This window comes from Arachis ipaensis, chromosome B07 (assembly GCF_000816755.2).
Source record: "Arachis ipaensis cultivar K30076 chromosome B07, Araip1.1, whole genome shotgun sequence".
Classification (NCBI taxonomy): domain Eukaryota; kingdom Viridiplantae; phylum Streptophyta; class Magnoliopsida; order Fabales; family Fabaceae; genus Arachis; species Arachis ipaensis.
In genome coordinates, this window is record NC_029791.2 from 36,660,336 (window position 1) to 36,677,076 (window position 16,741).

The following is a 16,741-nucleotide window of genomic DNA, read 5'->3' on the forward strand; positions in this document are numbered from 1 at the left end:
TTAATGGATAGATGGATAGAAAGGAATAAAATCCTGGCCTAAGCGGCTAAACCAAGCTGTCCCTAACCATGTGCTTGTGGCGTGAAGGTGTCAAGTGAAAACTTGAGACTGAGCGGTTAAAGTCGAGGTCCAAAGCAAAAATAGAGTGTGCTTAAGAACCCTAGACACCTCTAATTAGAGACTTTAGCAAAGCTGATTCACAATCTGAAAAGGTTCACCCAGTTATGTGTCTGTGGCATTTATGTATCCGGTGGTAATACTGGAAAACAAAGTGCTTAGGGCCACGGCCAAGACTCATAAAGTAGCTGTATTCAAGAATCAACATACTGAACTAGGAGAATCAATAACACTATCTAAATTCTAAGTTCCTATAGATGCCAATCATTCTAAACTCCAAAGGATGAAGTGAGATGCCAAAACTATTCAGAGGCAAAAAGCTACTAGTCCCGCTAATTTAATTGGGACTAAGTTTCATTGATATTTTGGAATTTATAGTATATTCTCTTCTTTTTATCCTGTTTGATTTTCAGTTGCTTGGGGACAAGCAACAATTTAAGTTTGGTGTTGTGATGAGCGGATAATTTATACGCTTTTTGGCATTGTTTTTACATAGCTTTTAGTATGATTTAGTTAGTTTTTAGTATATTTTTATTAGTTTTTAAATAAAAATCACATTTCTGGACTTTACTATGAGTTTGTGTGTTTTTCTGTGATTTCAGGTAATTTCTGGCTGAAATTGAGGGACCTGAGCAAAAATCTGATTCAGAGGCTGACAAAGGACTGCTGATGCTGTTGGATTCTAACCTCTCTGCACTCGAAATGGAATTTTTGGAGCTACAGAAACCCAAATGGCGCGCTCTCAATTGCGTTGGAAAATAGACATCCAGGCTTTTCAGTAATATAATAATAGTCCATACTTTGCCCAAGTTTAGACGATGCAAACTGGCGTTCAACGCCTGCTTTCTGCGCTATTCTGGGTTTAACGCCAGAAACAAGTTGCAAAGTAGAGTTAAACGCCAGAAACAAGTTACAAACTGGCATTTAACTCCAAGGAAGACCTCTACACGTGAAAGCTTCAATGCTCAGCCCAAGCACACACCGAGTGGGCCCGGAAGTGGATTTCTGCATCATTTACTTATCTCTGTAAACCCTAGTAACTAGTTTAGTATAAATAGGACTTTTTACTATTGTATTTACATCTTTGGATCTTTTGAACTTTGAGTTTTGTTCATCTTTAGATCACTTTGTACACGTTTAAGGGGGCTGGCCATTCGGCCATGCCTGGACCTTGTTCTTATGTATTTTCAACGGTAGAGTTTCTACACACCATAGATTAAGGTGTGGAGCTCTGCTGTTCCTCATGAATTAATGCAAAGTACTATTATTTTTCTATTCAACTCAAGCCTATTTCTTTTTTAAGATATTCATTCGCACACAAGAACATGATGAATGTGATGATTATGTGACGCTCATCACCATTCTCACTTATGAACGCGTGCCTGACAAACACTTCTGTTCTACATGAAAACAAGCTTGAATGCATATCTCTTAGCCTTTTGATTCATGATCAGAGTCTTCGTGGTATAGGCTAGAATTATTGGCGGCCATTTTTGAGATCCGGAAAGTCTAAACCTTGTCTGTGGTATTCCGAGTAGGATCTGGGAAGGGATGGCTGTGACGAGCTTCAAACTCGCGAGTGCTGGGCGTAGTGACAGACGCAAAAGGATTACTGGATCCTATTCCAGCATGATCGAGAACCAACAGATGATTAGCCGTGCGGTGACAGCGCAATTGGACCATTTTCACTGAGAGGACGGGATGTAGCCATTGACAACGGTGATGCCCAACATACAACTTGCCATGGAAAGGAGTATGAATGATTGGATGAAGACAGCAGGAAAGCAGAGGTTCAGAAGGAACAAAAGCATCTCCATACGCTTATCTGAAATTCTCACCAATGAATTGCATAAGTATCTCTATCCTATTTTATGTTTTAATTATATTTTAATTATCAATTCACCATAACCATTTGAATCCGCCTGACTGAGATTTGCAAGATGACCATAGCTTGCTTCAAGCCGACAATCTCCGTGGGATCGACCCTTACTCACATAAGGTTTATTACTTGGACGACCCAGTGCACTTGTTGGTTAGTTGTGCGAAGTTGTGAAGAAGAAATAAGATTATGAACGTGCGTATTAAGTTTTTAGCGCCGTTACCAAGGAATGAACAATCACGATTTCGTGCACCAATCATAAAATATCTAAAAGATCCACATGGTGGATAAATAGGTCCATATATATCGCCTTGAATTCGTTCTAAGAATTTAGGAGACTTAAATCTAATCTTTACTGGTGATGGCCTTAAAATTAACTTTTCCTAAGAACATGCAGCACAACAAAATTCACTAGATTTAAGAATCTTCTGGTTCTTTAGTGAATGTCTATGGGAGTTTTCAATAATTCTCTGCATCATGGTTGTTCTCAGATGACCCAATCGATCATGCCAAGTTATGAATTCATTTGGGCTAGTAAACTTCTGGTTTACAATGGCATGTAATTCAATTGCACTAATCTTGGTATAATATAACCCAGATGAAAGTGAGGGTAACTTTTCTAATATAACCTTTTTATTTGAATCATGAGTTGTGATATACAAGTACTCATGATTTCTCTCATTCATTGTTTTAATATGATATCCATTTTGGCGAATATTTTTAAAACTCAATAAGTTCCTTAGGGACTTAGTAGACAATAGTGCATTATTTATTATGAATTTTGTTCCTCCGGAAAATAAAATTATAGCTCTTCCGGAGCCTTCTATCACATTCCCTAAGCCAATAATAGTATTAACATATTCTTCTTTTGGCACAAGATGGGTAAACTATATATTACTTTTGAGAATGGTGTACGAACTTGCATTATCTGCAAGGCAAACATCTTCACTATATGTCCTTGCCATTTTCTTCAAAGACAAATAATAATAAAATGACTAGAAATATTTGCGTAGTAAAATTATTTTCTTGATTGAAAACATTTTTCTAAGAAGTATAGTATATACTAAAAGTTTTATTATTATTATTATCTTGTTACATTCAGTAATATTGAAATTCATAAATATTTTATTAAACATTATTTACATGAGTACTTAACAATCCCACATATTAAACTATTCCATCATTGATCAAATGACCAATATTTCCTTCAGGATCCTCAAAGAAATCAGATACATCATAATGAGTGGTGGAAATTTCAGCATCATTTGAAACGAAATTTGTCTTCTTTCCATTATCGTCTTTTTTCAAAGATGCTTGATAAAGATTGACTAGAGGACTTGGGGGTACGACAGGTACGCGATCAATGACCCTTTCCACCACAACGAAAATATTTATCCTCTGTTGATTTATTTTGCCTATTGTTTCTTTCTTTATCCCACTTCTGGTGAGATCCTTTCTTGCGAACATAATTTTCTTCCTTCCATAATTTTTCTTGTTGCCAAAACCTTGCCATTTACCTCTTCTGAGGTTATGATTTGCCGCATTTGCTTCAGAAAATGGGGCGGTGCCAACTGAACGCGCTTCATGATTTTTCAAAAGTAACTCATTGTTGTGTTCAGCAACAAGAAGGCAAGAAATTAACTCAGAATATTTTTTAAATCCTTTTTCTCGATACTGCTACTGCAGAAGCACATTTGAGGCATGGACGATCGAGAAAGTTTTCTCTAACATATCATTATTAGTTATCTTTTCTCCCACATAATTTCATTCGTGAGGTGATTCGAAATATTGCTGAATTATATTCATTTATAGATTTAAAATCCTGTAGAGGCAAGTGCGTCCATTCATATCGGACTTGAGGAAGTATCACTATCTTTTGGTGATTATATCTTTCTTCAAGGTCTTTCCACAGATTTGCAATATCTTTTAATGTGAGATATTCATTTTTCAACCCTTCGTTAAGATGACGACGAAGGAAGATCATGGCTTTGACTTTATCCTTATGGAATGCATTATTTTCAGTCTTAATGGTATTTCCAAAATCCATTAAATCAAGATGGATTTCAACATCTATTATCCATGATAAATAGTTGTTTCCAGATATATCAAGAGCATTAAATTCAAGATGAGAGAGCTTCGACATAATAAAAATTTGTTACCTGAGTCTTCCTAAAATTTGATCAGTGTCTCATGCTGACAGGGACGAATCTATCTACATTGTAGTGGGGGCAAATTTGAATTTTTTTGAGTAGTATATGATAATAATATTTATTTGTCTCTATTAAATTATTAAATTTGACCCCACAATAATTTTTTACTCAACTTTTGGCACTTAATAATCAGTTTAAGAATTTCATATTAGATGTTTATCAGAATGATCAATTCTCAATTTAAATAAGATTAGTGTTCTTTCTTAAAATGAACTCAAAAAATATTATTTATCTTTTTTTAAAATTAGTTTTAGTTTTTCCTGTAGCAACTATATTAATTGAAAGAATTTTTCTAATTATGAATATCATTGAGAGTTGGTTTCTAATTGTATTGGGAAGTGAATTTTTAAATTATTGTTTAGTAATATATATGGAAAGAGAATTTTTGACAGTAGTATTAAGAAAAAAATTACTTAATTTTTAAAAAATATAAAATCTAAAAGAATCGAATTTTAAATTATATATTATAATATAATTATAACAATAATTATGATATATGTACATAAAAAGTAAGTACCCATATATAATACATATTAAAATACAAAATACATATTGAAAATGAATTAAACAATAAATATATTTATACACAAATACATAACGGTTAATGAATAATTTTATAGCTGATTTTTATGCAATATAATATTTTTATTATAAAAATTATTAGATTTTACTTATCTTGTATCCTAAAGGTACATATTAAGATTACAAATTGAGAATATTTTTGTTGGAAATACAAAAAACTTAAGTTTTTAATGTATTTATTTTGCAGTTATTAAATGAAAAAAATTAAAACCTTCCACTAATACTAAGCTTGTCATGTGTCTTTTGGACACATATTAGTTAAACATAAATTATTATTATGTTATATATATTTTGCCCCTTGTCAAAAATTTCTGGATCCATCACTGCGTGCTGATAACGTGTTGTAAAAATAAATAAGAAAGATGTAATAAATATAAAATAAAAATGTGTAAATAGAAGACTTTAGTATTAATATAATTAACTCAATAAAGATGATTCATGTATTTATATGCAGTAACGTAGAGAGAAAGAAAAAGAGAAACTATTAGTAGTGTATAAAGAGAGAGGAGAGTATTTTTTATTATTGTTAGTGTCTATATATGTGATTCTCTTAGTAACATGATCATTTTATTATGGAAAGGTTGAACCGCCCAATTTATAAATAGGCATCCACTTTTGTTCTTATCACAACAAACAATAAGTTATATACTATTATTTAATTAGTGCTAATCAACGGATTTTTTATTTTAATAAATAAAATAAATATAATAATTACCAAAACAAATAATTTTAAAATTAATTACTAATTTAAATCCCCCTGTCTTATCTTTTTTACAGTGTAAACGAGATGACATTCAATGTATCTCGTTTACACTGTAAACGAGATAAGACACATTAGCATGACACGTGTATACTGTAAACGAGATAAGGCCTGTTGGCGCCTATAAGTAGAAATCATTCACAGCATCATTCCAGGCCCCAGTTTGACTTTGTCAACCACTTTCTCCTCTTTTTTAACCCTTTCTCACCCTATTTTAGACTCATACTGTGATGGCACGCTAGGCGGGGAACGACGGAGATATCAACAGGCTGAACAAGACGTCGCATTACGCCGGAGCCACTGACTTTGAGGTTAGTTTTGTTTTGATTGTTTAAGTATGTAGCCATGGTTAGGGTAGTCATGAAGAACCAGAACGTGGTTTGCAGCTTTAGTAGTAGGTCTCTAGGAGGAACTTAGAGCTCTATTTTCTTGTGGAAGGTTGTTACGAAATCATTATTAGTTTCGAACTATGTTTTTCTTGTGTTAGGTTGTTACCATTTATAACGTTCCAGTTAGGGTTTGGTTAGTATGCAATATGTAATGTAGAAACGTGTGTAAGTTAGAAACATAGAAATATGTTCTTAAGTAGAAGTAGATGTAAGTTACAAAGGAATATTTATTTAACTGTAATTTTTTGGTATATAATAGTAAATTGACATATTTACGAAACAAGAAGCATTTGTAGAAATAAATAAAAAAAATTATGGTTATTTGTTTATAAGGTTGAATTTTTTTTATTCTTCAGAGGCCTCGCCTTCTACTGCCCCAGTGAGTGAGCCATACACTTCCTCCATGTGTCTGATACAATAAGCATGGAACGCTTTTGGGGGATGCCAACCACTATCATCGGAGCTTAACGCGGCCTTGATAGCCTGAGATCTGTCGGAGATAACCAGCAGGCCGTCTTGTGGGGTGACATGGCGTCTCAGATTAGTAAGGAAGAACGACCATGACTCGGTGGTCTCGGACTCCACAACAGCAAAATTAATTACCTTTATTTCCATTCGATGCCGTGATTAGTGTGTTGAGTAGTTTCAGATCTTCTAAGGCAGGAATGACTCAAAGGATGGAAAGGAAACATATAAAAATGGAAGGAAAGTGCAAAACGGAGTTCTGAAGAAACTGGCATCCACGCGATCGCATGGACGACGCGATCGCGTGCCAAGCGCAAATCAACAGCGACGCCGCCGCATGACTAACGCGACCGCGTGCCTTAAGCAGAACAAATATGACGCGGTCGCATGACTGACGCGACCGCGTGGCAAGGAAAAGCTCCGAACGACGTGACCGCGTGACCCACGCGGACGCGTGACAGAGGCCACGCACCAGAAATTGCAGAAAACGCTCATAGCGAATTCTGAAGCCCTTTTTTGCCCAAATCCAAGTCCAGAAGGCATAGACCAGAGGTTATGAAGTGAGGGAATGCATCCATTCAGGGGGAGCTCGCGAATTTAGTTATTTCCCATGTTTTAGATATAGTTTTGAGAGAGGTTCTCTCCTCTCTCTCTCTCGTAGGATTTAGGACTTCTCTTAGTTTTAGGAGTAACTCTCAATCCCAGGTTCTTTATTTTTATTTATTCTTCCAATTTAGTTTATGAACTCTTCTTGTTAGATTATAATTTCCCTTATTAATGTTATTTGAGGTATTTCAATTCATGATTGCTTTCTTTAATTTATGTTATTGTTGCTTTACATCCGAAGGCATTTTTACTCCAGCAAATCTACTTTTTCCTCTTTTGGTCTTGGTTAAGAAAGCAGTAACTCAGGAGTTATCTTATCTCAACATAATTGATAACTGTTATCTTTGCTAATTGAACTGAGCTTCAATAATCCCAACCTTTTCTTAGGAAATAAATAGGATTCGAAGATCAAACTAATTAGTCCCTTGACTTTCCTTTTACTTTAGTAAAGGTTGACTAAGTGGAATTAAGATTCAACTTTCATTGTTATTGATAAGAATAACTAAGTCTGGACTTCCAATTTCTCATACCTTGCCAAAAGTTTGCTTTACAGTATTTATTTATTTTAATCACCATTTAAATTATTTGTCATATTTATTCCTCATTCTTGAAACCCCAAATTTACAATCTCCATAACCAATAATAAGAACATACTTTCCTGCAGTTCCTTGAGAAGACGACCCGAGGTTTGAATACTTCGGTTAACAATTTATTTAGGGGTTTGTTACTTGTGACAACCAAAACGTTTGTACGAAGGGATTTTTGTTGGTTTAGAAACTATATCTACAACGCGACTGTTTTATTAAAATTCTTTACTGGCAAAAATCTTGATCGTCAAAATGGCGCCGTTGCCGTGGAGCTGCTAACGTGTTCCTTATTATTGGTTATTGTAAATATTTTTCTTTTGCTTGTTTATTTATTGTTGTTTTTCCCTTTTGATTTTATTTGCTACCATGAACTCTCACCCCTCTCACTTTGAGTTTGGTTCTAACTTTGTTGAAGGAAATAGAAGTTACAGCAGGAATGTGCATCAAGGTCAGACCAATCATGGATGGATGGAGCCAAGAGGATCTAATCAATCCTTTAGGCACCAACACCCTCCAAGATATCATGGGCAACGACCATTCCACAATGCATACCCAGCTGATAGATATGGTGGACAACCTTGTAACTACCAACAAGCCCCACCCCATGCCTATAGACCATCCTCTCAACATAACCTCGAACCACCACACTCACAAGCTTCTCTTCACCATTCTTCACCGTATGATCCTTTCCTACCCCAGTTCCAATCCAATCACCCCCAAGCACCACCACTTCCCTATGTTTCATGTCCAAATCCATCACCCCGAGAATCAGAGGTTCGCCTCAAGGCAACAGTAAATAAACTTCAAACAACCATTCGACAACTGGAGCAAGCAGTAATTCAATTAGCTTCTAGATGCGCGAACATTCAAGGACCAACCACAGCCCCATGTGGACAATCTAATGAAGAGCGTAGCATGAAGGAAACACTAGAAACTCCAGTGGACAAGACAGAGCATGAATTCGTACTAGAACAAGTAGAAGAAGTTGTCATTGTACAAGAAGAAGAGTTGGTTGAAGATCTAGGAGACGCTGAACCTCCATGGGAATCCAGAGTTGAGGAGAACTCCGTCAAGGACGTTGCAGTTGATGCTAAGGTGGATGTTGTACAATCCCCAAGGCAAGTTGTTTATGAAGAACTAGACGGAATAATCCAAGACACAAATTCCCTTGATGATGATAGTCACAAGTCTAGCTCTCTTAGTGATGAACTTGCATCCGCAAGTGAATTCTCTGAGATCGAAGAATCTTCCCCAAATGAATACGAAGATGATGCAGAGGTAGATTTCTCTCAACCTCCAATCTATGACTCAAGTGATGAGGAAGACATAGAAGACTTTGACCAGGACTCAAATGTATTTGAAGAACCTTACAAGGAAGTGGAGGAATTCACAGAAGAGCACAAGGGAGAAGAACTTACAGAACCTCCAGAAACACCTACCCCAAGACCATTACCGCCTAATACAAGCTTCAAGTGGGTACAATCCTTAACCTTTAACTTTACTTATTCACTTGAATACGGTTTGCTTGAAACAGATGGCCAGCTTAGAGCTCTCTGCAGCTTTAAGAGTAAGCGGGAAATGGCTCGTGTTCAGAGCTGGTGCACAAGGTTCAATAAGGTTCCACGCTTCAACTTGAAGTGCACGAATTGGTATCAAGCTCAATTGAATGGATCTTGAAAAACGTTTGGTCACTATGGTGAGAATCTACTTTCTAAACCGCCCAGATGGAAAAATATAGATCAAGATAGAGACGGATTTAAAAACAAGGCTTGGGATCATGGATTCTATTCTGACATTCGTCACCCCGAGAGCCTGAGACTCTGTTTGAAGCTGCTCAGAAGCTTTACATGCCTAGTTTGGGACCTTGGAGGCTATTGGCATTCCAAGCATTGGTGGAGATTTCTGGATGAATTTAAGCATAAGCCGTCATAACAGGAAACTCATCCAATGTCTAACTTAAGGACTTTAACTAAAAGTGCTAGGTAGGAGACAACCCATCATGGTATGATCGTTCATTTTTCACTTTTTATTTCATTTTGTTTGTTTTTGAATTTTATTTTTATTTTATTGAACCTGGAATCATGCATAGCATTCACATTAAGCATTGCATTTTGCATACTGCATTCTGCATTCTAAAAAAAAAAAAAGGGTGCGCGACGCAACTGCATTCCCCATGCGATCGCATCAAATGGCGAACTACACTTCCCACGCGACCGCGTCATCCACGCGGCCGCGTGACCTAGAGATCGGCGTAAAGATCCAACATCCAGAAAGTTAGGCTGGAATCGTGCGGCCATTGTGCGTCTAGCACAAAATGGCCCACGCGATCGCATGCCCCATGCGATCGCGTAACTTGCACACAATCAATCCCACGCGACCGCGTGAGCGACGCGACCGCGTCGCCTGGATTGCACGAACACCCCCAAGGAGACAGAGAGTTGCGCTGAAATGACGCTGGATTCGTGCGTTTAGCACAAATTCCAGCGACGCGATTGCATGCCCCACGCGATCACGTTATTTACTCTTTTTGCCCTCCGCGCGATCGCGTCACCCACGCGATCGCGTCAACCACCTTTTTCGCTCCAGCCACGCGACCGCAACACGCAATCCCTTTTATCCGTTCGTAGTTTATTCTTATTTTTCCGTTTATGTTCATGTTTAGGCTAGTTAGATATGCATGTTGTAGTGGATTTTAGGTTGTTAGGTAGCCTAGGATGTGGTTAGTGGATTTAGGTCTGTTTACTTGCACTGTTCTTATTTCTGTTTTATCAAATTTGCAAATCTACTGTTGCTGTGATCTTGTTCATATGCTGTATTTCTTATATATTGCTGCTCTTTACACTGAATTTTCATGTTTCTATCCATTATATGTAACTGCAGCTTGATTTTTTAATTCATATGAACTGTTTGATTGCTGTTTATTTTCCGGAAAAATCCAATTTTAGCTAGAATGCTGCCCAAATTTTTATAAATTTTTTTTACTTTCATTCATGTTCTGATTTTGGAATCTTGAACTCTGTTTTCCTCTGCTTTAACCAAGCCATTCATGAATGCCAGGGCATGCATTCTTATCATCTTTGATTTCCTGGTTCCTAAACTACAATTTTGATGTTTGATTCCTATTTTTGCTTTCTTTATCTCTATTTGAATCCTCATCAAACTGTTTTACTTGTTTGAATATGAGTTACCTATAGCTTCTACCTGTGATTCCTTGTTACTTGGACTATTTTCATTATGCCTCTTACTTTCACCCATTTTTCACTAACTCACTAATTTTAACTCTAACTGACCTAACCTTTTCAAAACTTTTTTTTTTGCTTTTCTTTCACTTTCTTTTAACATTGTAACTAAGGCGTGATGTTAATTTTTCTATTTAACTTGCATTCAATTACATTTTGGATTGTGATTTCTTCTTTTCAAACTTTTCACTCATATACAATCCTAAATGCACATTTTACTTAACTCATATTCATTATCCTATTGCTCCTTTGCCACTTTATGTTTTCTTTGATTATTTGCCTATTTGCTTTCCTATTTTTATTATATCCTGGTTTTTTGTTTTTCAGGATGTCAGATTCCCAGAGAAAGGGAAAAGGCAAGGCCACTACTGGCAAAAGGAAAAGAGGAGACGCCTCCGTATCTATTATCGACCTCATGCATGATGCCTCCTTGCGAGAGAAAGCCTTTACCCCGCAGGAGAAGGCCGACCAGCTACTTCCCGCCAATGACTCAGTAAAGTTTGCAAACCGATACTGTGAGCTGAAGTATTCGGTGTTTGCAAACTCTAGGAACCTATACCTGGAGCGGACTTTAAAGATCCCAGAAGAACTCCAGCAATACACCTCTGATCAGATCAAACAAAGAGGCTGGTTCTTTCTGGAGAGACCTCTGACTGAGGTTAATGCATCTTGGGTTAGGGAATTCTACTGCAACTACTTCAAAACTTCCCTAGATGCAGTAAACCTTAGAGGGAAGCAGATTCTGGTTACTGAGGAGGCAATAGAAGAGGTTCTGAAACTTCTACCTAAGACTGATCAGACAGATGGCTATCAAAAAGCTGAGGAGGATATGCGCTTTATGCGTTTTGACTGGGATGAAGTCAAGGTGAGGATCGCCCTTGACCCGTCAATTCCTTGGATCATGGGTCAAAACACCACCATGCCCAAGGGGATCAAGCGGATTTACCTGAACGATGAGGCTCGACTATGGCATCAGATATTCAGCAACTACATTATGCCGAGTACTCACGAGACTGAGATACCAGCCGCTATGATCACCCTTCTTTGGTGTGTGATGACAGAATGCAAATTATCCCGCACAGCAGGAACTTCCTGGCCTTGGGCTACAGACCTCCATTCCTGACTGCCACTACTGATGATACAGCTACACCATCTGCCGGTCCCTCTTCCTCCACTGCTACACCACCTACCCCTGCCACCACCACTACACCTCCACCTGCCACAGAGCCTGTCTATCATCTGGTGCACCGCTTGTTTCGACAACTTGACCAGATGGAGCGTCGCAACAAGCGACGCTATGAGCACCTGAAGCTGATGATACGATCCGGCGACATCCCCTCCGAGCCTAACACACCATCTGAGGCATCTGAGGAGGAGGCGGATGCGCCCGAGGCAGAGACCCATCCCCAAGAAGAGGCAGAGCAGGCAGCCACAGAGCAGGCTGCACCACAGGCAGAGGTCCCACATCAGATCTAGGCTGTAGATCCTGAGATCCCCATTCAGACAGCCCCTCCTCTACAGCTGCCAGACCCCCAACCAGCCACCACAGAGACACCAGCTACCATTCCTTCCAGTGATGACACCCCTTCACACCCTGCTTGAGTGAGCATCAGGGACGATGCTTCATTTTAAGTATGGGGAGGTCACCATCTCTGGCGTATTATTTTAGTGAACCACTACAGACTCTTTTTCTTTTATTTTGGATATTTTTCTGTATTTTTCTCTTTATTTTTATTTTTATTTTCTGAGTATTTATACATTGCTACTTTTATGTATTTTTACTCTATTCCTGCATTCTGCATTTTTAGTTCATATTTTTAGTTATTTAGTTTAGTTGCAATTCTAACTTATTAGTTATAGAAAATTGTGGATTAATTAGTATAGTTTACCCTTTTTAGCATAAGATAGCTTAGTTTAAATTGAAAATATAAAAAGGAAGTAAACTAGAAACTTGAACTTAATAGAAACAATCCACACACCTTGTATATATAGCATTACATGTTAGTTAACAACACTTCATCAAAGAGAAACACTAGAACTTTAAAGCCATTCAATATAAGTTTTACATTGAGAATAATGAGAATTTTTAACTAAACCTGCATGACATACATAAGTGATAAATGATTTTTGAGCTAGAGAACACATAGCCTGTGAGTTTTGAGCTTAATTGTATGGTTACATTCAAACCATAATTTTTATTCCTGTGTGTTCCGCCCTTCTTTTATATTCTGGTATTCTTTACTTTGTTTTAATCTATATATCCGATTATAGAATGTAGATATATACCAAGAGAGTGATTGAGGCCATTATTTGATTTTAGCTCACTTATCCCAAAATAGACTACCTTTTATATCACCCTTGTTGGCCCCCTTGAGCCTTTAAATCCCCTTTTTATTCTATTAGCCACATTACTAGCCTTAAGCAGAAAAACAAAATAAAATCCCAAGTTGAATCCTTGGTTAGCTTAAGATAGCAAATTATGAATAGTTTAAATATGGGAAACCTATTGGGAACATGGATGATAAAAATAAGAGGTAGAAAAATTGAAAAGAATAAAAATAACTCAAAATAAGAAATTTTGGGAAGCATGCTCATGAGAAATCAAAGTGATTAAATTACCATGTACATTAAAAAAAAGTTATTTTTCAGTATTTAATAAAGGGGATACAAAAGAATTCCCCAAATGCAAAATAAAAGTAATGCACATGGGATAAAAATAAAAATTGAAACATGAGCATGTAACACCAAAAGTGGAAAAAGATGGGAAAATAGGAAGTATGTATGTTAGGTGAGATCTTAGTCTAATTGAGGATTCACTTATTAGCTCACTTAGCCTTATACATATATCCTTACCTTTACCTTGGCCCCATTACAACCTTAATTAAAGACCTCATGATTTTTAGTATGACTGTATTCGATAATTGTTGATTGGTTAGATGAAGAACAAAGTTATAGAAAGGAAGAATAAAAAGAGGAATAGAGTGATTAACCCAATAAACATTGAGTGACTAGAGAGTAAACACAAATCCAGTGAGGGTTCAATAGCTCATTAACATTTATCTCTGTTTGAATTATCTAATTGTCTTGCAAGTTCATAAAATGCTTTTTCTTCCATCTCAATTGTAAAAGTGCTTATTGATTATCTAAGGCTTGGCTATATATACATATATGACTCCTTGAGAATGTGAATTAATTTAACTACCTGTAAGCTTTATATATGAGTGAATAAATTAGAATTGCATGACTCATTTAGGTAGTTGCATTTAGAATAGGTTGCATTGCATGACATTCCATCACTTTAACCTTACTTATTACCTTGGATTTAGCATGAGGACATGCTATTGTTTAAGTGTGGGGAGGTTGATAAACCCATATTTTATGATATATTTTATGCTTAGTTTGAGTGATTTATTCAATCCTTCAGCCACTTATTGATATTAATTGCATGGTTTTACTGCTCCTTCCTTATTATGTGATGTATGTGAAAAACATGTTTCCTATGCTTTAAAATTAATTATTTTAATTACCTTTATTTCTATTCGATGCCGTGATTAGTGTGTTGAGTAGTTTCAGATCTTCTAAGGCAGGAATGACTCAAAGGATGGAAAGAAAACATATAAAAATGGAAGGAAAGTGCAAAACGGAGTTCTGAAGAAACTGGCATCCACGCGATCGCATGGACGACGCGATCGCATGCCAAGCGCGAATCAACAGCGACGCCGCCGCATGACTAACGCGACCGTGCGCCTTAAGCAGAACGAATATGATGTGGTCGCATGATTGACGCGACCGCGTGGCAAGGAAAAGCTCCGAACGACGCGACCGCGTGACCCACGCGGACGCGTGACAGAGGCCACGCACCAGAAATTGCAGAAAACACTCATAGCAAATTCTGAAGCCCTTTTTGGCCCAAATCCAAGTCCAGAAGGCATAGACCAGAGGTTATGAAGTGAGAGAATGCATCCATTCAGGGGGAGCTCGTGAATTTAGTTATTTCCCATGTTTTAGATCTAGTTTTGAGAGAGGTTCTCTCCTCTCTCTCTCTCTCTCTTGTAGGATTTAGGACTTCTCTTAGTTTTAGGAGTAACTCTCAATCCCAGGTTCTTTATTTTTATTTATTCTTCCAATTTAGTTTATGAACTCTTCTTGTTAGATTATAATTTCCCGTAAAGCCCGCCTCTGTGATCGTTGTCATTGGCAGTGACAGAGGGTGTCGTCGTTGTCCTCGTCGTCGATCTTCTTCTCCTCTATGTCACGCAAACGGTTACTCAATCCTCTTCAAGTGCATCTCTCCTCCGTGAATCTCTGCCTAGAGCCTCGCCGTGAAATCACTGCTCGGGGACTCGCCGTCGCAAAATGATCATCTTCCGAGCTTACTCTATCACCGTCGTTCCTCCTTCGCCCTGTCTCTGGTAATAATTAAGCCACTGCCTGCTTCTTCAGTTTCAATTTCTAAGATTCTGACTTCTAAATTGGGATTGTGTTCTGAGTTGGATTGCTGCTCATGTGGGTTTGAATTTAGTTTGGAGGTTAAGTTTGGATTGTTTTGGTTAGGTTTTCTGTTTCTAGATTCTCTGGATTTGGATTTGGATTTTGAATTTAGTCGTTTATTGAATGTCTGAGTTGTGAGTTGCTGAATGATTCTGTTCAATATTTTTTCTTGAGTTAATTTTGTTCATGATTTTTTTGTTGTATGTTAAAGATGGAACAATCACAAAGTGGTCAACAGCCACCAAATGATTATTGATAATTGATAACTTACACTTACATAATGCACTGAAGGTGTTTGAACCTTTGCTCATTTGAATGATACATATCTTTTGTGCACTTGATTATGCCATTGATTCTTGTTAGTGGAAAAAATCTTTTCTCCTCCTAGTAGGAAAACACAGCCTGTTGCTTGGTCTACAGTCATGCCTTGCCTATCACATGATCAGAAGTTCAGAACAGTAGTACATCCTCGTCATCATCATCAACATCATCATCTTGTTACACCAACTTCAGCACTGTGCATAATTTGATTTTAAAAACACTTAGCTTTCTTACCAATCTCTCAGCCCTGTACAACCATTCAGAATCACGCACAACCATTAGGTACTATGTTTTAGTTAGTACTTATTAATACTTGTCACACTTTTTTATGAATTAACAACAATATAATAAACTCTTACTCATGATCAACTTCACTCTTTTGGCAGGACATGGAAGAAGACGATTTTTTTATTCAAGATTCTTTAATTGTTTTTGGCAAACATTTAATGTAGGTGAAAGATCGTCAGTAATAATCATTTGGGCACTAACTGTTTTCTTTTCTTCATTTTTTATTGATTTTAAAATGCAAAGAGAATGAGAGTTTTTTGATTTGATGTATAGTGAATTAGTGATTGCCACAGTATGTAAGAAGGAAAAAAAAAACAGAAAAAAGAAAAAGAATTTTTAATTCATGAGAGAATTCCAAAGCCTCTCTTGCTTGGTTATGTTTCCTCTTCTCTTTTCTTTTCAGCAATGTTGATAAATTTACTGTTAAAGGTGGCATCAACTAGTATTCTGAGTTTCAACTCTGATGTGGAGACAACAATATTTAAGTATTTTTAAACAGATTAAAGAAGCTTAAGACAGGGTTTGCAGGTTTGGCAGAAAATATTGGAGGCTCTTCCAATCCAAGATGCTATTTAGTATTTACATGTTGCATGCCTGTGTCAATTGCTGTTTACTTTTGATTAAACCGGTTGAACTCTGGTTGAACTCCGGTCAAACTACTAAATCATTAAACCAATGACTTCACCGGTTTATTGACCAATCCGGTTCTCGCAACCTTGCTTTTTGTTACTTAATGTGGTCCATCAGCGCTGAGAATGAATTGAAGAACGGGAGAAAGCTTTTTTTTTTTGTTTAAGACTTTAAGGT